Source organism: Bombina bombina, chromosome 4, assembly GCF_027579735.1.
Source record: "Bombina bombina isolate aBomBom1 chromosome 4, aBomBom1.pri, whole genome shotgun sequence".
In the NCBI taxonomy this organism is placed as follows: domain Eukaryota; kingdom Metazoa; phylum Chordata; class Amphibia; order Anura; family Bombinatoridae; genus Bombina; species Bombina bombina.
In genome coordinates, this window is record NC_069502.1 from 291755471 (window position 1) to 291781521 (window position 26051).

Sequence of the window (26051 nt, forward strand, 5' to 3'; positions counted from 1 at the left end):
TCTAAACACCCCTAATCTGCCACCCCCAAAATCGCCGACACCTAAATAAAGTAATTAACCCCTAATCTGATGCTCCAGACATCGCAGACACTATAATAAAGTTATTAACCCCTAAATCTCCGGCCTCCCACATCTCTGCCACTAATTAATTCTATTAACCCCTAAACCGCCGCCCCCCACCACTCAAAACGCTAAATTAAACTATTAACCCCTAAACCTAACCCCCCCTAACTTTAAATTAAAATTACAATATAACTCTATTTAAATAAATAAAAACTTACCTGTGAAATAAATATAAACCTAATATTAAACTATAAATTAACCTAACATTACTATTCTAATAAACAAAAAAATGCTACCAATTAAAATATCTAAATTACAAATTTAAAGAAAACCTTACACTAAGAAAAAAAAATCTAAATTACAACTAAAAAAACCCAAATCCTACTAAAAATTTAAAATATCTACATTTACCAAAAATAATTAACACTAAAATCACGAAAAATAAAAAACACTAAATTACAAAACATAAATGAAATTATCAAAAATAAAGACAATTACACCTAATCTAATAGCCCTATAAAAATAAAAAAGCCCCCCCCCCAAATAAAAACACCCCCTAGCCTACAATAAACTACCAATAGCCATTAAAAGGACCTTTTGAAGGGCATTGCCCTAAATAAATCAGCTCTTTTACCTGTAAAAAAACCAGCCCCCCCCAACAGTAAAACCCACCACCCATCCAACCCCTCAAAATAAAAAAAAACCTAACTCTAAAAACACCTAAGCTACCCATTGCCCGTAAAGGGGCATTTGTATGGACATTGCCCTTAAAAGGGTATTAACTCTTTCTCAAAGCCCAAAGCCCTAATCTAAAAAAAAACACGCAAAAAAAAACAAATCAAAAAAAACTAACACTAACCCCAGAAGATCTACTCATGTTTTCTGAAGTCCGGACATTTATCTCTATCCAGGCGGCAAAGTCTTCATCCAGGCGGCGAGTTCTTTATCCATCTCGGGGGCAGCTTCTATCTTCATCCCGGCAGGGCAAAGCAGAACCATCCTGGAAGCCGATGACATCCTGCGCAGAGCATCCTCTTCATACGGTTGCCGCCGTACACTGAAGTTGAATGCAATGTAGCCTATCAAAATGGCGTACCTTGCATTCCTATTGGCTGCTTTGATTCTTCAAAATCAAATCAGCAGATAGGATGAGAGCTTCTTAAATTCTATTGGCTGTTCAAAACAGTCAATAGGATGGGGGCTACTGAAATCCTATTGGCTGATTGATATGCTCTGCTTGATACCAGGAGACAGAGACACAGGAGAGTTACAGGGACAAGGTCAGTGATTTGGCAGATCTGCAGCTGTAGACAAACTGGATACTTTAAACAAGAAATCTAAACACAAACAGGATACCTCAAACTTAGGTCAGCTATAGTAGAGGCTGGTATTAATAGAAGCTTAATTGATAAAATAAAGGTGAGCAGAATACAAGGCTCAATGATTCATTAACACGTATATAAGCAGGTAAGATATTTAAACTTCTTCATTCCTCAGCAAAAGTCTGAGCCTGCACCTGAAAAGACCTACGTTCAAGACCAATCTCAGGCACTCCCTACTGTGTGTATGCTAAACTTATTTCTTTTAGTTGACTATCAAGTTGAGGCAGTCTTACACCATTGTAGATAAAGTCCACTGTATTTAAGAAAAATAATATAAAATGAAACAAAGGTAAATTAATAGTATTATTTATATTTAATATTATGCAATTAAATTGTACTATTATGACTATATTTTATAATGTTATTCTAAGTATACTTTAATATACTTTCACAGTCTTAATTTAGTACATTCATACATTTTGGGTTTCATATCCTTTTAATATCCTTTTAAAGTCTAAAGTTGTTTAAAGCAAAACAAGTTCCTCACAGCCATCCAAAAAAACTGTTTAATGTTGGACAAAGTCTACTTCATTTTTTGACAGCTTGATTGTTTGTGTATAGCAGGACATTTGACTAACATGACTTTAAATGGACAGTCTAGTCAAAATTAAACTTTCCTGATTTAGATAGTACATGCAATTTTATACAACTTTCCAATTTACTTTTATCATCATCGCTTTGTTCACTTGGTATTCTTTGTTGAAAGCTAAACCTAGGTAGGCTTATATGCTAATTTCTAAGCCCTTAAAGGCTGCCTCTTATCACAGTTTATTTTGACAGTTTTTCACACCTAGTTCATATGTGCTATATAGAAAACATTGTGTTCATTCCCATGGAGTTATTTATGAGTCAGCACTGATTGGATAGAATGCAAATCTGTCAAAAGAACAGGAGGTAGTCTGCAGACGCTTAGATACAAGGTAATCACAGAGGTAAAAAGTATATTAATATAACCGTGTTTGTTATGCAAAAGTGGGAAAAGGGTAATAAAGGGATTATCTTTCACCTAGATTACAAGTTTTGCGCTATAGAGGGTGCAAAACGATCGCAACAAAAGTTGCTTTATTTCACCCTCCATAGCGCTGCCATTACAAGTTTCATAAAAGCTGCCTTGTGCGTGCGATATGGTTGCGATGAGTTCCATACCGCACAAATACAAGCACCGCTTTGATGTGCTCGTGCATGCTTTCCCCATAGACATCAATGAGGAGAGAGTATTAGAAAAAAAAACTAACACCTGCGATCGCGGAATGGCAATCACCATAACCCAACCCCATTGATGTCTATGTAAAAAAACGTTATGTTTAAACATAACACCCTAACATAAACCCCACGTCTAAACACCCCTAATCTGCTGCCCCCGACATCACCGCCACCTAAATAAATTTATTAACCCCTAATCTGCTGCTCTCGATATCTCTGCCACTATAATAAAGTTATTAACCCCTATTCCCCCACACCCCAAAATCGCCCACACTATAATAAAGATATTAACCCCTATTCCGTCGCTCCCCGACATCGCCGCATCTAAATAAAGTTATTAACCCATAAACCTCTGGCCTCCCACATCACTACCACTAAATAAACCTATTAACCCCTAAACCGCCAGCCCCCCACATCGCAAAAAACTAAATTAAAATATTAACCCCTAAACCTAACAACCCCCTAACTTTAAATTAAAATTACAAGATCCCTATCTTAAAATAAGGGCTGAGTGCCCTTTTAAAGGGCAATGGGTAGATTGAGTTTTTGTTAGAGTTAGGTTTTTTTTACTTTGGGGAGTTGGGTGGGTGGTGGGTTTTACTTTTGGGGGGTCTTTGCATGTTTTTCAGGTAAAAGAGCTGATTTCTTTAGGGTAATGCCCTACAAAAGGCCCTTTTAAGGGCTATTGGTAGTTTATTGTAGGCTATGTTTTTTTTATTTTTATATGGCTATTAGATTAGGTGTAATTGTTTTTATTTTGGATAATTTCGTTTGTTATGTTTTGCAATTTAGTGTTTTTGTAATTTAGTATTTTTTATTTTTTGTAATTGTAGATTTTTTTTTAGTAGTGTTAGGTTTTTTTAATGTGTAATTTAATTTATTTAATTGATAGTTATTTTAATTTTAGTATAATAGTTATGTTAGGTTAATATACAGTTTAAATTTAGGTTTTTTTACTTTGGGGAGTTGGGTGGGTGGTGGGTTTTACTTTTGGGGGGTCTTTGCATGTTTTTCAGGTAAAAGAGCTGATTTCTTTAGGGTAATGCCCTACAAAAGGCCCTTTTAAGGGCTATTGGTAGTTTATTGTAGGCTATGTTTTTTTTATTTTTATATGGCTATTAGATTAGGTGTAATTGTTTTTATTTTGGATAATTTCGTTTGTTATGTTTTGCAATTTAGTGTTTTTGTAATTTAGTATTTTTTATTTTTTGTAATTGTAGATTTTTTTTAGTAGTGTTAGGTTTTTTTAATGTGTAATTTAATTTATTTAATTGATAGTTATTTTAATTTTAGTATAATAGTTATGTTAGGTTAATATACAGTTTAAATTTAGTTTTTTTTAACTTCACAGGTAAGTTTTTATTTATTTTAAGATAGGGATATTGTAATTTTAATATAAAGTTAGGGGGTTGTTAGGTTTAGGGGTTAATAGTTTAATTTAGTTTTTTTGCAATGTGGGGGGCTGGCGGTTTAGGGGTTAATAGGTTTATTTAGTGGCAGTGATGTGGGAGGCAAGAGGTTTAGGGGTTAATAACTTTATTTAGTGGCAGCGATGTTGCGGAGCGGCAGAATAGGGGTTAATATCTTTATTATAGTGGTGGCGATGTTGGGGTGCGGGGGAATTGGGGTTAATGGCTTTATTATAGTGGCGGCAACGTCGGGTAGTGGCGGAATAGGGGTTAATAAATTTTATTTAGGTGGCGGCGATGTTGGGAGCAGCAGATTAGGGGTTAATAAGTTTTAAATAGTGTTTGCGATGCAGGAGGGCCTTGGTTTAGGGTTTAATAGATAAGTTTATGGGTGTTAGTGTACTTTGTAACACTTTTAGTTATGAATTTTGTGTAACTCATAGCTACTTGTCTCTGATTGCGGAACGAACGCAAAACTTGTAATGGCAGCGCTATGGAAATCCTATGCAAAAACGTAATTTTTTTGAGTGTGGGACTAACTTCGCGTTACAGGCTAAAATGCTTGCAGTACAGCTATACCGAAAAGACTCGTAATGGCTGCATTCCGGTTTTAACACTGAAATGGCCATTGCAAAACTTGTAATCTAGGTGTTTGTTTTTAAGCAATACAAATTCTGGAGTAGACTGTCAATTTAACTGACCACACCCAACCTTTTTCAGATATACAAGTTTTTAAGCTAGTTACAACTGTATAAGTAGATATGATTAAATTATAAATAATATTGAAAAAAATGAATTTTGTAAATTACTATGAATTCATAATTTGATGTAAAATACATTGCAAATGTAATTCTATTATTATTTTTTAAATATGCTATATATTAATTTAAAACAGTAATTTAATTGTCAGAATTTATCTACAACAATTGTGGGAATTGTTTGCATTTTATTTAAAGGGACATTAAACACTAAATACACGCTAGATAGAATGATGCATTCAAAGAAAAGATTAGTCCATGAGTAACATGTAGATGTATTTTTTAAAGTTTCATTAGTTGTTTAAAAAGTGACAAAATAAGTGTAAAGTTTTAGTATCTATAAAACACTGGGAGCTGCCATGTTGTAACTTGTGTTACCTTCTCTGCTGTGGCCAATTAGGGACAGTTATACATAGGTCACTAGAGTGTGCAGCCAATGGTTGTGCTGGATGTAACAGTGTGCTGCACTTCCATTTCTAACAGGAACTGAAAAGCTCGCAATTTCAGAATGGAATTACAGGCAAAGAGGACAAAATTAATAATGAAAGTATATTGCAGAGTTGTTTTATATATGCAATTTATCATTTTATATTACCATCTCAAAGTGTTTAATGTCCCTTTAATTAGTTCTGGCTTTCCAAACTGACCAAAATAATCAACACATGCAATGGTTAGTGCCTTTGTAAGTTTTGACTATAGCAAGTTAGGGGATAAAATTCACACAACTTGCACATTTAATTAGTTGGGGTCAAGATGGTTTAAGTCTGTACTTTGTAGCTAGTTAAATTGGTTGATTTCTTTTCAAAACATACTTTGCCATGCAGGTCTATTGCAAAGTCTTTTACAACTGACGTATTTTGAGAATAGCTAAATTGAAGAGCATAATTTGGTTTAACTTTACAATTGTTACATACTTACCCAGCTGTAAAAAGACCCCTTGAATTAGTAGTAGCTATGATTATATACTGTACATATAAGTGCTGCTAAATATCAAAACTGTAATTATTGATAAAGCTTTTAGTATCAGACATCGATTATTGTTCATTAAAGGGACACAGAAGTCATACATAGATTACACTACTCAACAAAGAAAATGTGTCTGACTTGAAAATACTTAATTAATGTCAGCATGCAAATATGACATTTAAATATCTCAGTTAGCTCTCGTTTCCAAGATATAGCACGTTTATGATGATGTAGGGTGTGGGTATAGAGTACAGGGTGTGTCATTCCTAGCAGCCTAGTAAGGAACCTGGCAAACCTGAGTATAGGAATGATGAGTCACTGTAGGCCTTGCTTTCTTTATTGTCTGTGTGCAGCTTGCATGAATTGAAGGTTAGAGTGTTGTTCCTTTGTTTTCATCTTTGGGGTTATGCTTTACGTTAAAAGCCAAAATGCAATATAAATGTGTTAATGAAGAACTTTTTAAAGGAGATGAACAAGGATGGAGAAGCTTTCAAGTACCTGAGAGGAAAATTTCCACTGCTGAGTGAAGCTAACGCTAAGGAACGAATCTTTGTTGGTCCATAAATTTGTGAACTTATTACTGATGAAAACTTTGGGCGAGTCCTCAAGGCTAATGAGAAAGAGGCTTGGGAAGCTTTTAAAGGCATTGTGCATGGCTTCTTGGGTAACCAAAAAGCTGGAAACTATGTTGAGCTTGTGAGCAACCTTAGAAAAGTATCATCAATTAGGCTGCAACAAATCAGTGAAAATCCACTTTCTCGACTATCCTCTGGACTTCCTCCCTGACAACTGCAGTGCGGTGATTGATGAGAATGGTGAGCGGTTCCACCATGAAATTTCAGCAATGGAACGAATATATCAGGGTAGGTGGAACACTTCTATGCTTGCTCACTACTGTTGGACAGTGACAACAGATGCCCCAGAAAAGGAGAACAAGCGACAAGCAAAGAGAAGGTGCTTTAGTGAAAAGGCCACTATTTCAGATAATATCTTCAATTGCTGTATGATATTTCATTTTATGCTGTTATTTGTGATTGATTGAATGAAAACAACAATCAAGAAAATATCAGATTGTTGTAATATTGCTTTCACTATGACTATATTACTGAGGCGCAAGTAGTGTATCTCAAATACTAGAGCTAATAAAAAAAGTTCTGACGTCATATTTGTCATATTTCTTGACCCAAAATTAGTCAAGTATAACTATTTTTAGTAAGGGAACATAAATATTTTGTTTTTGTTGAACAGGGTTATTGTTCATTAAAGGGACACATAAGTGGTTCAGGTAGAAAGTACCATAAAAAACTTTTCCAACTTAGTTCTGTGATAAAAATTGACCTTTTAATCTTTATCGCCTTGGTTGAAACATGATCCTTTCTAGGAAATCCTACTGACGTGGGCTCAAGAGCATGCACATGTCTTAAAGGGACATGTAACCCAAAATTTTATTTCATGATTCAGATATAACATGCAATTTTAAATAAATTTCAAATGCATTTCTGTTATCTAAGCTATTTTGTTCTCTTTGCATCCATTGTTGGAAAGTATACCTAGGCAGGCTCAGAAGCTGCTTATTGGTGGCTGCATTTATATGCATCATTGTCATTGACTTTTAGCTTTCAATTATCTCCCAGTAGTTCATTACTGCTCCTTCAACAAAGTATACAAAGAGAATGAAGCAAATTAGGTAATAGAAGTAAAGTGGAAAGTTGTTTAAAGTTGTATGCTCTATCTTAATCACAAAATAAAAAAATGGACTTTCATGGCCCTTTAAGCACTGTGTGGCAGCAATGTTTGTAGCAATGTTATACAAGCAATCTATACAATGCAGTAGTCTCAGCCAGTTTATGGTAAAATTAAATGTGAAACAAAGCTAGTCATTTATAACAAGAAACACTATTTAATAAAGAATAATCAGGTAGATTACAAGTTGTGCGTTTGTGTTTTAACACTGAAAAAATGGCCATTTCAGAGTTAAAACAGCAACGCAGCCCTTATAAGTCTTGTCGGTATAGCTGTACCACAAGTCTTTTAGCCTGTAACGCAACGTCAGTTCCGCACTAAAAAAAAAGACGTTTTTTCATGGGACATCCATAGCGCTGAGTTTTGCGGTGAGGCTAAAAAGCTTGCGTTACACCCTATACTGACAAGATCGCGGACCGCCATCTGAGAGCAGTAGTTATGAGTTTTACGCAACAAAACTGTTACATAAAACTCATAACTAAACTGTTACAAAGTACACTAACACCCATCAACTACCTATTAACCCCTAAACCAAGGGCCTCCTGCATAGCAAACACTATTTTAAAGTTATTAACCCCTAATCTGCCACTCCCCACATCACCGCCACTAATAAAATGTACTAACCCCTATTTTGCCCGACATCGTCACCACTATACTAAAGTTATTAACTCCTATTCCCCTGCACCCCAACATCGCCCACACTATAATAAAGATATTAACCCCTATTCCGCAGCTCCCTGACATCGCCGCCACTAAATAAAATTATTAACCCTTAACCCTCTGGCCTCCCACATCACTACCACTAAATAAACCTATTAACCCCTAAACTGCCAGCCCACCACATCGCAACAACCTAAATTAAACTATTAACCCCTAAACCTAACCCTAAACCTAACCCTAACCGTAAACCTAACACTAAACCTAACACCCCCTAACTTTAACATAATTAAAATAGAACTAAATTAAAGTTACAATTATTAACTAAATAATACCTAATTAAAACTAAATACATACTCCTGTGAACTAAAATCTAAGCTAGCTACAATATAACTAATAGTTATATTGTAGCTAGCTTAGGTTTTATTTTTATTTCACAGGTAAGTTTGTATTTATTTTAACTAGGTAGACTAGTTAGTAATTAGTTATCAACTATTTACTAACTACCTAGTTAAAATAAATACAAACTTACCTGTGAAATAAAACCTAAGCTGCCTAACACTAAAACCTAACATTACAAAAATAAAAAAAAACTACCATTACAAAAAATAACAAACAAAATGATCCAAAATAATAAAAATTATTCCTATTCTAATATCCTGTTTAAAAAAAAAAAAAAATACCCGCTCCAAAATAAAAAACCCTAATCCTATATAATAAAAGGCCAAGTGTGTTTGTCCGAAGCTGTCATGCGCAGTAGAGACTGCGCGCGAGGACAAACACACCTGGACTTAGAGTCCCTACCTGAACAGCCGGTGCGGGCAAAAGTAGATGTAGCTGGGCGTAAGCGGCGTGACCGGGCATGGCGGGGGGCGTGGCCAGGCGTGGCTGGGCGCGGTCGCACGCGCGAGAGGGACAGAGGTGAGAGAGATAGAAAAAGAAGGGGAGAGAGATAGAAAGAGAGGGGGAGAGAACAAAATAGATGGGAAAGCGTAAGAGAGGGGGGAGAGAGAGCAAAATAGAGGGGAAAGAGCAAAAGAGATGGGAATGAGCAAAATAGAGGGAAGAGAGAGAGAGCAAAAGAGAGGGGGAGAGAGAAAATAAGAGGGGGAAAGAGAGAGAGCAAAAGAGAGGGGGAGAGAGAGATGGAGAGAGGGAGCAAAAGAGAGGTGGGAGAGAGTGCAAAAGAGAGGGGGAGAAAGAGCGCAAAATTGAAGGGGAGAGAGAGCGCAAAAGAGAGGGGAGAGATAGAGCGCAAAAGAGAGGGGGGAGAGAGAGGGGAAAGAGAGAGCGCAAAAGAGAGGGGGGAGATAGAGCGCAAAAGAGAGGGGGAGAGAGCGCAAAAGAGAGGGGGAGAGAGAGGGGAGAAAGAGAGTGCAAAAGAGAGGGGGGGAGAGAGAGCAAAAGAGAGGGGGAGAGAGAGAGAGCAAAAGAGAGGGGAGAGAGAGCGCATGCAAAAGAGAGGGGGGAGATAGCGCAAAAGAGAAGTGGGAGAGAGAGAGGGGGAGAAAGAGTAAAAGAGAGGGATGAGGAGAGAGACAGAGCAAAAGAGAGGGGGAGAGAGACAGAGCAAAAGAGAGAGGGGAGAGACAGAGCAAAAGAGAGAGGGGAGAGAGAGAGCAAAAGAGAGGGGAGAGAGAGAGAGCGCAAAAAAGAGGGGGAGAGAGAGAGCGCAAAAGAGAGGGGGGGAGAGAGAGAGTGCAAAAGAGAGGGGGAGAGAGAGAGCACAAAAAAGAAGGGGAGAGAGAGAGTGCAAAAGAGAGGGGGGAGAAAGAGAGCGCAAAAGAGAGGGGGAGAGAGAGCGCAAAAGAGAAGGGGAGAGAGAGAGCACAAAAGAGAGGGGGGAGAGAGCGCAAAAGAGAGAGGGGAGAGAGAGCGCAAAAGAGAGGGGGGAGAGAGAGCGCAAAAGAGAGGGGGAGAGAGAGCAAAAGAGAGGGGGGAGAGAGAGCAAAAGAGAGGGAGAGAGAGAGCGCAAAAGAGAGGGGGGAGAGAGCAAAAGAGAGGTGGGAGAGAAAGCAAAAGAGAGGGGGGAGAGAGGGAGCAAAAAGAGAGGGGAAAGAGCACAGGAGAGGGGAGAGAGAGCAAAAGAGAGGAAAAGATAGAGAGAGCCAAAGAGAAGTGGAGCGAGAGAGAGTGCAAAAGAGAGGGGGAGAGAGCACAAATGAGGGGGGGGAGAGAGCAAAAGAGAAGGGGTGAGAGAGAGAGGAAAATAGAGGGGGAGGGAGAAAGCGCAAGGGGTGGGACCGCTGTACTGCAAAAAATGACCCGTGTGAACGGGCTTTAGGACTAATCTATAATAAACTACCAAGGGCCCTTAAAAAGGGCCTTTTGTAGGCCCATAAAAGGGCCTTTGTAGGGTATTGCCCTAAAGAAATCAGCTCTTTTCCTACAAAAGAAAAACAAACACCCCCTAACAGTATACAAACCCCCACCCCCCAAACTCACAAAATAAAACTAAAGTGAAACCTAATCTACCCATTGCCCAGAAAAGGGCATATGTATGGGCATTGCCCTTAAAAGGGCATTTAGCTCTTTTTCCTGCCCTTAAAAGGGCATTCAGCTCTTTTATAAAATGCCCAACCCCTAATCTAAACCCCCCCACCCCAAAACGAAAATAAAAAACATTACACAAAATAACAAACGAATTATCCAAAATAATAACAATTATTCTTATTCTAATACCCATTTAAAAAAAAAAACACCCCAAAATAAAAGAAACCTAATCTATAATAAACTACCAATAGCCCTTAAAAGGGCCTTTTGTAGGGCATTGCCCTAAAGAAATCAGCTCTTTTTCTAAGCAAAAATACAAAGACCCACTAACATTACAAACCCCAACTCCCCCTGAAACCCACAAAACAAAACAAAAACTATCTAAAAAACCTAATCTACCCATTGCCCTAAAAAGAGCATTTGTATGGGCATTGCCCTTAAAAGGGCATTCAGCTCTTTTTCCTGCCCTTAAAAGGGCATTCAACTCTTTTAAGAAATTCCCAACCCGTAATCTAAAAAAAACCCACCCAAAAAAACTTAAAAAACCTTACACTAACCCCTCTTTAGGTACTCATAGTTGCTGAAGTCACGATTGAACGATATTCGTCCCAGCGGCTCCATCTTCATCCAGGCGGCTCCATCTTCATCCATCGTTGGACCGGCATCTTCTTCATCCCTGAGGAGGTGGAGCAGTCGATGCGCGGAGGCAGAGGTCCAGGCGAAGGTCCAAGGTGGAGGTCCAGGCGGGATTCGAATAAGCCAATAGAATGAGAGCTGCTTAAATCCAATTGGCTGATTTCAAAAGCCAATAGGATTTTAGCAGTCCTAATTCCTATTGGCTGATTTAATTTTTTCAGCCAATAGGAATGCAATGGTATCCCCAGTATAAAAGGGGTACATTGCATTTCAATCCTCAGTGTGCGGCAGACGATCGCATGAAGAGGACCTCCACATTGGATCGATAGACTTCCGCCTGGACCTCCGCCTTGGACCTCCGCCTTGGACTTCCAACTGGGACCTTCGCCTTGGACCTACGCCTGGACCTCTGCCTCCGCAAATTGACCGTTCCGCCTCCACAGGGATGAAGAGACCGTTCCGCCTCCACAGGGATGAAGAAGATGCTGGTCCCACAATGGGTGAAGATGTAGCCATCTTGATGAAGATGGAGCTGCCGGGATGAAGATTGTTCAAGTGACACTTCAGCAACTGTGAGTACCTAATGAGGGGTTAGTGTTAGCTTTTTTAAGGTTTTTTTAGGTGGGGTTTTTTTTAGATTAGGGGTTGGGCATTTCTTAAATGAGCTGAATGCCCTTTTAAGGGCAGGAAAAAGAGCTGAATGCCCTTTTAATGGCAATGCCCATACAAATGCCCTTTTCAGGGCAATGGGTATGGGGCAATTGGGTTGTGGGGGTGTGTAATGTTAGTGGGTCTTTGTATTTTTTTTAGAAAAAGAGCTGATTTCTTTAAGACAATGCCCTACAAAAGGCCCTTTTAAGGGCTATTGGTAGTTTATTATAGATTAGGTTTCTTTTATTTTTTTTTTTATTTTTTTTTTAAAATGGGTATTAGATTATGAATTATTGTTATTATTTTGGATAATTTGTTTGTTATTTTTTGTAATGTTTTTTTTTTCATTTTGGGGTGTTGTTTTTTTTAAATAGCCATTTTTATTTTTAATGAGCAGCAAAAGAGCTGAATGCCCCTTTAAAGGCAATGCCCATACAAATACCCTTTTCAGGGTGAGTATATTATGATTTACTTTATTTTTATTTTGTGGGTTTGGGGGTGGGGGTTTGTATACTGTTAGGGGGGGTTGTTTTTCTTTTGTAGGAAAAGAGCTGATTTCTTTAGGGCAATGCCCTACAAAATGCCCTTTTAAGGGCCCTTGGTAGTTTATTATTTTGGGGTGTTTTCTTTCTTTTCTTTTTTTTTAAAACAGGGTATTAGAATAGGAGTTTTTTTTATTGTTTTGGATAATTTCGTTTGTTATTTTTTGTAATGGTGTTTTTTTTTAATTTTTTGTAATTTTAGTGTTTTTTATTTTTTGTAATGGTAGATTTTTTTTATTTTGTAATGTTAGGTTTTAGTGTAAGGCAGCTTAGGTTTTATTTCACAGGTAAGTTTGTATTTATTTTAACTAGGTAGTTAATAAATAGTTAATAACTATTTACTAACTAGTCTACCTAGTTAAAATAAATGCAAACTTACCTGTGAAATAAAAATAAAACCTAAGCTAGCTACAATATAACTATTAGTTATATTGTAGCTAGCTTAGGTTTTATTTCACAGGTAAGTATGTATTTAGTTTTAAATAGGTATTACTTAGTTAATAATTGTAACTTTAATTTAGCTCTATTTTAATTATGTTAAAGTTAGGGGGTGTTAGGTTTAGGGTTAGGTTTACGGTTAGGGTTTAGGGTTAGGTTTAGGGGTTAATAGTTTAATTTAGGTTGTTGTGATGTGGGGGGCTGGCGGTTTAAAGGTTAATAACTTTAGTGGTGGCAATGTCGGGGAATGGCGAAATAGGGGTTAATATCTTTATTATAGTGTGGGCGATGTTGGGGTGCGACGGAATAGGGGTTAATAATTTTAGTATAGTGGCGACGATATCGAGAGCGGCAGAATAGGGGTTAATAGATTTATTTTGGTGGTGGCGACATCGGGAGCTACAGATTAGGGGTTAATAAATTTATGTAGGTGTCGGTGATGTCAGGGGCAGCAGATTAGGGGTGTTTAGACGTGGGGTTTATGTTAGGGTGTTAGGTTTAAACATAACATTTTTTTCCCCTTAGATATCGATGGTGCTGCGTTACGGAGCTTTTCATTCCACAATCACAGGTGTTAGCTTTTTTCTAACACGCTCTCCCCATTGATGTCTATGGGGAAAGCGTGCACAATCACGTTAAAGCAGCGTTTGTATTTTGTGCGGTATGGAGCTCAACGCAACCATATCGCACGCACAGGCCGGCTTTTCTAAAACTTGTAATGGCAGCGCTATGGAGGGTGAAATAACTCAACTTTTGATGCATTCTTTAAATACCCTCTATAGCACAAAACTTGTAATCTAGGTGAATGAAAATAAGCTTATAGTGCATCTGAGATTTGATAGGAGACATTGTAACATTGTTGTGAGTAGCAGCAGAAAGTGAAAGAAGAGCTGAGGGCATTCCCTGCTGTCAATTCACCTTGACTGCTGCAGCTTCACTCAACAGGTTGCTCGTATAGTATTGCTACTCACCTTAATGCCACACAGTGCTCAAGACACATACAAGGAGACTAAGAAAAAGTTAATTTATTAGAAGTATATTCTAACTTTTATTTTTTAAATGATAAGCAATATCATATTCATGAAAGTTTAATTTTGGCTTTCATGTCCCTTTAAGGCACGTCCCTTTTTCTGAAATCTTGAAATCTTGACCTGTTCTTGACCTCTGTCTTGTTTTGCTGTATGTCTGTTTGCTTGCCTTCCTGTGCATGGCCTGGATTGTCATTAATTACTCAGTTACATTTGTTTTTGCCTAACTGGATTGCCTGAGTAGTCTGCTGCTGGACACCAGTCCTGAGCCCCAGCACCATGTAAAGGTTTTAATTACTGCAACTGTATTTACTTCCCTACTAAAAAAATCTCCATATCACTTATAACTGTCTTTCTTGCTGCATTACAAAGAACCTACCCTGCTTCATAATGAAGCCATAGTACAGCACCTACTCTGCTTTATGGTAAATTGCAGTACAGCACCTACCCTAATTCATAGTAATACCTCAATGTACAACAGTATATCTCAACTTTTTTGCAAATAGCAAAACCTTAAATATTTATTGCAGAAATTGCCTAATGTAGCTTAATGTGCCATAACGTGTCCAAGCATCAATTAAGTGACTTATACTTTTGCCCAATATAAGAAATATAAATATATCTTTCAGCTCTCAAAAACGGTCAAGCAGCTACTAAAAGGATTGTCCTCTGCAACCAATCCTATGTGAATCAATCTGGGTAAAAAGAAGATGTGATCAACAGCTAGACCATATCAGTATGGTATAATTAACTTTACTAAATAGGTACAGTACCAAAAAACATCACATACATATATAATACAATGTCCCACCGGTGGTATAGAAAACACACTCAAATAAAAATGTATAAGTCAAACACATAAAATTCCAGAAAATAATAATACATTTCAATAATGAAAGTTCTTCTAAAAAAGATTTCCTTCCAAGTGTGTTTGTACACTAGAAAGTCTATATATACTGATTCAATAAGAAACTGGTGCACTTCCTTTGCAACAAAAAGATCAACCTTTAATGTGATAGAAAGTTTGCTACTATGGGGATAACAAATACTGGTCCACGGAACACTTTTAGTAACTGTAATGCCACTACCTTATTTTCCGCTGTTTGGGTATACTCCGCCACTTCACTGTTATTCCAAATTTTATTGCAAGACAGGAGGCTCCTATTTTGCTTTACTTCCTTTACTTGAAAATCTCCAGCAGTAAAGACATAAAATCATTGAAACAAAGTAAAAGCCCCTCAACCAATGGGGGTACAGCAACTATAGTTTATCTTTTATTCTGTGTTTTTCAATGAGAGTGGACTTACTTTTCTATTAATTTATCTATCTCTCTTTCTCTTTTCAGCAAAATTACTGATTTTAACCTTTAGTATGTTTAACGGTTTCTAACAAACTCCGTTTTTTCTACCGCTTTTTCTTTGCCAATCCGTTTAGGATATCTATCTGAACTTTACAAAAGGATTTGTATTGTAATTTTTTATACATATTATTACCGACTAAATGCATGCAGTATCTCAATAACTCACAAGTAGTCTTCTTCTCCTATACACTATACGGTCGCTATCTTGGATCACGTGACGCAGCGCAACATTTTTTGTGCAACGTCACGTGACCGTGGCCATTTTGTTTTGCATATTCACTACAATTACACCCGTTTTACATCCTTTGCAATCCAGTGTAATCCGCCTTCATTTTACTGTTTTTCTTGAAAAATCTACTTTGATATGCACTAAATTAATTTATCGTTATGCTATTTGTGAGTATTTTTTGCATTGTGTGTTTATTGCAGGTACCAAAATCCCTGCACTTTTGTCCACATACGGAGCTGCCTTTATTACAAGGATCAATACCAATCTCAAACGTATCCTTTGTTAAAATAACAAGTTATATACCTTATAATATTTATATTACTATATTATTATTATAACATTATTTCAATAGTGTTGTTTACATTGCAGTACTCACACAAGCTCCGCTGCAGGCTAATACAAATACTCTTGATAATCCTTAGCACTTATTCAGATTCATTATGTCTGATACAGAACAATCTCAGCACATACAGTCCATGATTTCGGACTTAGTTGCTAAAGCCATAACATCTGCTATGGAAGACATGCCAGCCCTGGTAAAAAATATAATACAATAGTCTTTCCAAAATCAATTAGATACTGATCAACCTAAAAAGAAAACTAAAAAGACACACCATCTGGAGAGCAACCCCTCTTCCAGTGATAATTTGGGGTAATAATAAGGGAGAATGAAACCTCTACAGAGGAAATATTACCCAGAGGACTATTTGTCCGATGAGTCAGACTACGAACCCTCTAATGACGTTATACCTATACCATAGAACCCAGAACTTACAGAAAATGCAATTTTAGACCCCTGGGACAACCCATGTTTGATCTAGATAATTTGAGGCACCCTAGGTCCTCTGAATGGTCCCCTGCCCCACATATATTACAAAATTTCGTAAACCCCTGTCTAATTCGGTCATGAATAAACTATGGGCGGAATGCCCCCGTCCTATCCTCCCAGACAAGGACGCCCATACCCCAGAGATTGACCCTCATATAGTCACTTTCTTGACCCGAAGTGGTCAAGACCCTAGAAGGGTAAGTCACTAAAGTTCACTTAGGATAAACTCCTTAACCTAGTAGGACCACTGACACAGATACCTCAGTTATCGGACAATGCTATACTATCCTCTCAATTATTAGATCCCATACAAATTAGAGAGTGGGCGCAAACGACAATATGTCTTCTGGGAAATACAAATGTGTCTTTATCCATAGAATGCTACAGGGTGGCTCAATCTCGTGCAGACCCTAAATTGGCAGAAATGGCCCACTCAGAAAGAGGCTCTGCAGCAAAAGGGCTGTTATTCAGCGAATTCTTTATTAGGGAGCTTAGATGTTATGTTTCGGCTTTCACGACTCTTGATAGGGCCCAATCCAATGTCAGAAAGGTCCTATATGCCCAACAAGGTGTTTTTGCCAGGGCTGGCAGGTTCAGGAACCATTTGTCCAGCCATGCTAACTTCAGAGGTTCCTTCAGGCAAACCTACACAGCGCCCCGGATTAGACCCCTCTACCCCACCAGAGGTAAAAAAACTTCAGAAATAGAGGTGCCCCTCGACAGCTGCAAATGCCCCCAGCAGGGCCTGAACCAGGTGAGCACTTTACCCCTTATTGTTTTAAACAAAAAGTTAGGGGGCAGGCTTGCCCATTATATTTCAACATGGTCGGCAGTTACATCAGACCCATGGGTACTTCAGACGGTACAGGGTTTCCAACTGGAATTTGTCCAATTCCCATCCCAACCCTATCCATCGAACCCTATCCCATTCCCACAACAAATGCAGCGTCTGATAGATTCAGAACTAAACCAGTTATGGCAAAAAGGTGCTATAGAGGAATTCCAGTCACAGGGTTTCCTCAGCAACATGTTCAGAAAGAAAGATGGGGTGCCCGTCCGGTCATAAACTTGAAAGAACTTAATCAATTTCTGATATACAGACATTTCAAGATGGAAGGCATCCATCTCCTTAGAGACATTCTCCAATTGAATGATTGGATGGTCCACCTAGACCTAAAGGATGCCTATCTAAAAGTCCCAACGCACAAATCATGTCGCCACTATCTTCAGTTCCTATGGCAGGGTCAAACTTGGCAATTCACCTGCCTTCCCTTTGGCCTCAGTTTGGCACCCTGGTGCTTCACAAAGATCATGAGACCAGTTGCAGCCTTCCTCAGATCCAGGGGAATTTGCCTGATCATATAACTAGACGATATTCTCATTTTAGCCCAGGACAGATCCATCTTATTGCAACACCTATCAACCACAGCTTCTCTCCTATAAAATATAAGTTTCGCAATAAAGTCTTATACCTGTCCTTCCCAGTCCATGAAATTTCTGGGGTTTTCAGTGGACTCTCTACTGTCTTCCCTGGCTCTTCCACAAACCAAGTTACAAATCATTCGCAAAGAACTCAGTTCTACCCTCAAGAAGTCACACATTTCTCTTCACCTTCTGGCCAGAATCATAGGACTTCTTTCAGCCTCGATCCAGGCAATTTTTCCCGGCCCGCTCTATTACAGAGCCATGTAGGGACTCAAACACTCTCATCTCGCTCTAAATCCCTCTTATTCACAATCCATTGGCCTGACCCAAGAGGTCAAACAGAATATGTCATGGTGGCTTCACAACATGGAAGCATGGAATGGCAGGGCTATTTTCGGATCCCTTCCAGACTTTAAAATAGAATCCGATGCCAGCCTTCTAGGCTGGGGAGCATCCTGCAATTTCCAGTTGTAATAGTCTATATTTGTAGCAATTTGAACAAGCATTTAATTGTGTTTTATAGATAAGAACCAACAATTTCCTCAAAGGTAGGTTTGTAACATAAAAGAAGCTTGATGAATTCGTTGACAGTGCTTCATATAATGTATTACTATTTGCCCAATAAGTGTCAGTTTATTACTTTCATAAACTGTATTACTTTCAGGGCATTTGATAATGCAAACAGTTCAAATAAAGCAGTAACATAAAATATAGTATTCCTTAATTAGGCAGGTAAAGTTCATCAAAATAAGTAAGGATAACGATTAATAGTAAAATAATTGGGTCTGACCTGAGAACACATGAATTGTTACTTGTCCGTTTGTTATGAACAGCAGCGTGGTACTCAGAGGGAGAGCGGTTGCGGCTGCAGCTGATGACGTCACCGCTACTTGCTGTGCTGTGTATGAAGCTGCTTGAATCCTGTTACCTTGTGAATGCTTCAGAGTTTGATGTCGAGTTAATTTGATTCCCTTGTAGTATGCAATATCTTCCGGAGTTGAATTGAGTAAAAGAGCTGCTAGAAGTAGGAATGAAAAATAAGAGATGTTATCAGAACTCTTCAAATAAGAATTTATGAGGCTGTTGGAGAGTGAGGAAAACTCTCAGTGTAACGCTTGTGCTGTGAATCAATTCTCAATTAACCAGCAATGAATGCTGGGGGAAAGTGCTTGATATAGGAGGCTCTTAAAGGGACAGATCATTAGCAAACAGTAACCCTGACAGAGCCCCCCACAAAAAGAACCACAGCGAGGTTCAAGGCCTAGGACGATCAGGGTTACGTCTATGGAAGAGGGAAATCAGACGTGGAGCAGATATGTTTGAAGCAGGCTCCCAGGAATCATCCTCATGGCCAAAACCTTTCCAATGAACCAAATAGAAAAGATTCCCACGACGTAGTCTAGAATCCAGAATGCTATGAACCTCATACTGGCAATCAAGATTAGCAGAAGGTATTGGGTCTTCTGATGTAATATTTGTTATGGGTAGGTTGCAAGGTTTGATAAGAGACACATGGAAAGTTGGATGTATCTTAAAATTTGATGGTAGTTGGAGTGTAACTGTTGTTGGACCATTTACCTTGACGATAGGGTAAGGACCCAAAAAGAGTTTACCTAGTTTCCTACAAGGATAAGGTATCTTGAGGTTCTTAGTGGAGAGCCATACTTGTTGTCCTACGGAATATTGAGGACTAGGTCTGTGGCGAAGATCGTAGTACCTGCGTTGTGATGCCTGAGCCTGAAGAATATGTTCACGAATTGAAGAAAAGTTAGCTGAAATGTCATTAACCAGATCATTCACCTGAGGACATGGGGTGTCAATCTTCGGAAGTAGTGTGAAATTTGGATGTAAACCATAATTTATAAAAAATGGTGATGTGCCAGTTGTAGAACTCTTATTATTATTATAGGCAAATTCTGCTAAGGGCAAGTAGGTGGCCCAAGAATCGTCTGAGGATGGTAAGCAGTGGTGAGTTTTTGTTCTATATGCAGAGCAGTACACAAATTTCTCCAGAACTTAGATGTGAATTGGGTTCCACGGTCACTAAGGATGGTTTTAGGTATTCCATGCAGTCTTATAATGTTTTGAATGAATAATTCACTGGTGAACTTGGAAGTGGGTAGGGAAATAACCGGTATGAAATGTGCCATCTTTGAGAATAGATCGATGACAACCATTATAGTGGTATATTTGTTAGAGAGAGGTAAGTCCACAATAAAGTCTAAGGATACCGCCTCCCAGGGTACTTGAGGTACAGGTAAAGGCTGTAAAAGACCCACAGGGAGTTGTTTAGAAGGTTTGGAGGTTGCGCATATAACACATTTAGAAATATATTCTTTGAGATCGAGGTTAAGAGTAGGCCACCAAAAAGATCTCTTAAGTAAATCCAAGGTTTTATCCCTTCCCATGTGTCCAGCAAGGGGAGATTCATGAACTGTTTTCAAGATTGAAGATCTAAGATTTGGAGGTATGTATAGCTTCCCGTCCTTATAGAGTAAGCCATCAGAATTGTAAGTAAGATCTGTATGAGGTACTGATGGATCAATAGCAGTAGCATCTTTTATCACTGTAGTTAGACTTTTTATAACTCCAATGATAGAGTCCTTAGGAACAATAGTAGTAGGAATGCATGGTATTATAGGTTTAGGACCTTGTCTAGAGAGGGCGTCAGCCTTGCCATTTTTTGTACCAGGCCTGTAGGTAATGATGTAATGGAAACGAGAGAAGTAAAGACTCCAGCGTAATTGTCTGGAGGATAGAGTTCGATTAGACTGAAGATATTGCAGATTTTTATGGTCAGTATATATGACAGTTGGTTGTGTTGCACCCTCAAGTAAGTGCCTCCAGTGATCGAAGGAACACTTTATTGCAAGTAATTCTTTCTCGCCAACTGGATAATTTAACTCTGCTGGTTGCATCAATCTTGAGAAGAATGCGACCGGATGTAAGGGTTCTTTGAATGATTTCCTTTGAGAGAGGATTGCCCCTATTGCGAACTCAGAAGCGTCAACTTCCAGGATAAATTGCTTTTCTAAATCCGGGTATTGGAGAATGGGTGCTGTAGTGAATTTATTTTTTAAAAGGTCAAATACCTGTTGAGTATGGCTTGTCCACCTGAAAGGATGATTCAATTTGGTGAGTTCAGTAAGAGGTTTGGTAATAGCAGCGAATCCAGGAATGAATTTCCTATAATAATTTGAGAAGCCAAGGAAACGTTGAACATCTTTCTTACATTGGGGAGTCGGCCAATTATGAATGGCCTGAACCTTGTCATCTTGCATCTTGATTCCTTCAGGAGAGATGTTATACCCCAGAAAAGAGATATTATTTGACTCAAATATACATTTTTCTAGTTTAGCGTATAGGTTATTTTTTCGTAACCTAGTGAGAACCTCTCTAACATGCATTCTATGTTGATCTAAATTTTGTGAGTAAACTAGAATATCGTCCAAATAGACAACAACATATACATCCAAAATATCTCTGAAAAGATCATTGATTAAGCATTGGAATGTTGCTGGGGCATTGCACAGACCGAATGGCATCACTGTATATTCGAATAGCCCATATCTAGTCCGAAAAGCAGTGAGCCATTCGTCGCCAGCTCTCATTCGTATAAGATTATAGGCACCTCGAAGATCCAATTTAGTGAAAATTGAGGCCCCCCTTAATCTTTCAATTAATTCAGGGATTAAAGGTAGGGGGTACCTGTTTTTTCTGGTACGCCTGTTCAATTCCCTGTAATCAATGATTGGTCTTAACGTGCCATCTTTGTTGGTAACAAAAAATATGCCTGCACCTGCAGGGGAGGTACTAGGTCTTATAAAACCTTTTCGGAGGTTCTCATCTATATAGTTTTTAAGGTGTTCTAGTTCTGGTTTAGAAAGGGGGTAGATATGTCCATAGGGAATTGAAACTCCTGGGAGTAAATCAATAGGACAATCGTATTCCCTATGAGGGGGCAAACATTCAGCTTCTTTTTTATTAAAAACATCTGAGAAGTCTGCATATTGTTTGGGTAAAATATTATCCTCAACCTGTAGCATAATTAAATCTGATGATGTCTCACTATTTTGAGTGAGATGAGGAAAAGATAAACTGAGGTCATTCCAGTTTATAGTTGGTTTGTGTTTACAAAACCAATTTATACCAAGGATTACATTAAACATTGGTGAAGATATGACATCAAAAGTGAGTGTTTCTGTGATGTGTGTGCAGGATATTACCTGTAATGGTGTAGTTTGGTGTGTGACAGGACCTGATTTTAAAAAAGAGCCATCAATGACCTTCACAGAGACTGGAGTTTTCTTAGAGACCAGAGGTATTTTATTCTGTTTCACAAAAGAAAAATCAACAAAATTTCTACATGAGCCGGTGTCCAGGATAGCTTCAGTTGTTATCCTGATTTGATCCCATTGTAAAATAATAGGAATAGTTAAATATGATGGTTTAATGGTTTTCATTAACAGGGATTCAGTGATGTTAGGCAACCTACCCTTCTTATTCCTAGCCAGAACAGGGCAGTCCTTTACTTCATGAGTATGGCAGGCACAATACATGCACAAACTATGCAACTTCCTCCTATTCTTCTCCTGAGAGGAGAGGGGACCCTTTATGAAGCCTATGTCCATAGGTTGTGGCGATTCTTTAGTTTGATAAACAGGTGTGGAGAGAAAGGTTTTTGTACCGCTAGCCTTTTCAGAGCGGCGTTCCCTAAGCCGTCTATCTATGTTAATAGTGAGAGAAAAAAAATCTTCCAATGAATCTGGAATCCCTGTGCGTGAAAGCTCATCCTTTATATCCTCAGATAATCCTAAACGATATTGAGTTTTAAGGGAAACCTCATTCCATCCTGAATCACGGGCAGAAATTTTAAATTGTGTGATGTAAGACTCCACTGGGTTCTTTCTTTGTTTTAAAGATCTAAGTAAGTTTTCAGCTGTGACCTGTTTGAAAGGGTCATCATATAATGCTGACATTTGATCAAAGAATTCATCTAGAGATCCTAGTATTGCATCATCATTTTCAAAAAAAGAGTCAGCCCAAGCCCTAGGTTCCCCCCTCAAATATGATATCACAGTGAGCACTCTTGATCTTTCTGTGGGATAAGTACGTGGCTTTAATTGAAAAAGCAACAAACAGGAATTTTTAAACTCTCTAAATCTTGAACGGTCACCAGAGAATTTTTCTGGGGGGGAGACCATAGGTTCAGGGATAGAATCTGCACTTGCAGGTTTAGGTGCCAGAGTCTCTCTTAAGCAGGCCTTCAAAGCCTGATTTTCCACTTGTAATTCATGGAAAGAACCTGATAAAGCTTCTAATCTGTCTGACAGGACTTGAACTTTATCACTTAAAAGATCTTGTTCCATAATTGCTGTTGAAAGTATATGTTTAGTATAGGATAATTCTGTGTACACAAACACTAAATCCTTTCTTCCTTATGGCTGGTTAATTCTGTAATAGTCTATATTTGTAGCAATTTGAACAAGCATTTAATTGTGTTTTATAGATAAGAACCAACAATTTCCTCAAAGGTAGGTTTGTAACATAAAAGAAGCTTGATGAATTCGTTGACAGTGCTTCATATAATGTATTACTATTTGCCCAATAAGTGTCAGTTTATTACTTTCATAAACTGTATTACTTTCAGGGCATTTGATAATGCAAACAGTTCAAATAAAGCAGTAACATAAAATATAGTATTCCTTAATTAGGCAGGTAAAGTTCATCAAAATAAGTAAGGATAACGATTAATAGTAAAATAATTGGGTCTGACCTGAGAACACATGAATTGTTACTTGTCCGTTTGTTATGAACAGCAGCGTGGTACTCAGAGGGAGAGCGGTTGCGGCTGCAGCTGATGACGTCACCGCTACTTGCTGTGCTGTGTATGAAGCTGCTTGAATCCTGTTACCTTGTGAATGCTTCAGAGTTTGATGTCGAGTTAATTTGATTCCCTTGTAGTATGCAATATCTTCCGGAGTTGAATTGAGTAAAAGAGCTGCTAGAAGTAGGAATGAAAAATAAGAGATGTTATCAGAACTCTTCAAATAAGAATTTATGAGGCTGTTGGAGAGTGAGGAAAACTCTCAGTGTAACGCTTGTGCTGTGAATCAATTCTCAATTAACCAGCAATGAATGCTGGGGGAAAGTGCTTGATATAGGAGGCTCTTAAAGGGACAGATCATTAGCAAACAGTAACCCTGACACCAGTCCATAGGAGGGAAATGGACTCTGGAAGAATCTTCCCTCCATATCAATTTTTTTGGAGCTCATTTGCTTCTTTTGCAAGCAGCAATACGTTCCTTTGCAAATTCTTTGACAAATAGCTGTGTTCTTCTCCGCATGGACAACATATCAGCGGTTCAATACATCAAACGCCTAAGTGGCACCAGATCACAGATCCTGTCCTCCTTGGCAAAACAATTTTACCAATTCTGCTTCGATCGCAGGGTATCAGTGATAGCGGAATACTTACTGGGCCAGTCCAACGTCGTAGTGGATTGATTTTCTTGCCATTGGAGAGATGTGAGTGATTGGCACTTGCTCAAATCAGTATTCCTCCACATCTAATCCATCAGAGGCCCTTTATCTCTGGACCTTTTCATCTCTAGGACCAACACTCAACTCCCAGCCTATTTCAGTTGGCTCCCGGATCCAGGGGCAATAGCCTCAGACGCTTTCCTCCAAACCTGGCCTCCCAGGGGGGTATACTAATATAATAAGTACATAAATTGTATATTACTTATAATATTTTTTTTAAAAACGATACCTGTTGTGGAGTCTTGGTTAGAACAGAACAAAACAACTAGATAAACTAATTGTAAGAAGAGATACAATAAAGTCTATAACAAAAAAGCTCCACAATAATACAGTGAACGTTAACTCTGTGGAGTATATGATTAGGACAATTCATTGAATATAAGTTAAAAGTTCCATTTCATTCATACATTTAAACTTTATTAAATCAACTAGGAACACACAAACGTACAGTAGCAAAGGCTAGAATATTTAAAAACACTTAAACCCGGTTGGTTTGAAATAAAGATATACTATAGTAAGCATTGATCATAATATCTAACAGCCTGCAGTCACAGGTAAGCTGAAATAAACTAAGCCCTGACAATCCGAGGGCTGAATTAAATTTAACCAATTATAGCTAGGACTGAAGGCTGAGGATGTATTTACTATATTTGTTTATAACATATTATTAAACCTGGCTAAGCAAGTTAAAAGAACAACCAGGAGAGACAAAGCTGCTCCTGTCGGACCCCTAGGGTAATTTAGAATAGTATGTTCTAAGATTTCGGGGAACGACCCTGGAAACAATGTTAGCAGGAATGTTAACCAGACATGACTTACTATCAGTCGAGAATATTCCAGAGGACCACAAAACCTTTAGAAATCCAAACAATCTAACAGAGGTTAATCATTTAGATTTATGTATATGGCAGGAAAAATAAATCTGTATTTAAGATATGATCTACTTTTTTAAATGTAATTACTCTGTATGTCCAGCATCGAATTGTAATTTTTGAAAATGTTTAATAAAAAATATTTTAACCTAAATGAGAAATAGAATTTACGGATTTGCAGAAAGTTGTTGAATGTAAGAGCGTATGAAGAATGTTTTTTTTTAATATATATTTTTATTGAGGCATGAAAAAAAAGAGTATAGATATAAGCATCATTTGCCTCAAAAGTAGGGTTATTAACAAATAATAATGACAATACTCTATGACATGGCCGCCACATGAGTAAAAGTAAATACATCACAACCCTATCAGACCTAGGTGGCAAGGTTACAAAATTTGACTATAAACATGTTAAACAAATGTTAAGTAACTTAGACCCATTTTGTATGGGTTTATACGATCACTTTAGGTATATCCAACAACATTAAAATAGAAACAGTTCACAAACACAGAAGCAGCTATCCCTTTGTACACACATGCAATATAAGGTGAGGCGGGGAAACCATGACAGTCCACAACCAATGTTAATTTTGTTCTTTGTAACTCAAATGTTGCTAATGATTCCAAACTTCCATGTAGAAAACGAACATAAAACACTTACGGTTTCAGAGCATCATATAATAACGATGGCCTTCAATTGTACTTTTTCTCAGAGCCGTGCTCCACAGAAAGCCCTTGGCATCTCACCTAACGTGTTCAGCTTGCTGTTCCTCAAACAGCCTGACCGCTGGTTGCATGCTACCACTCCTCAAACACAGCTCCAG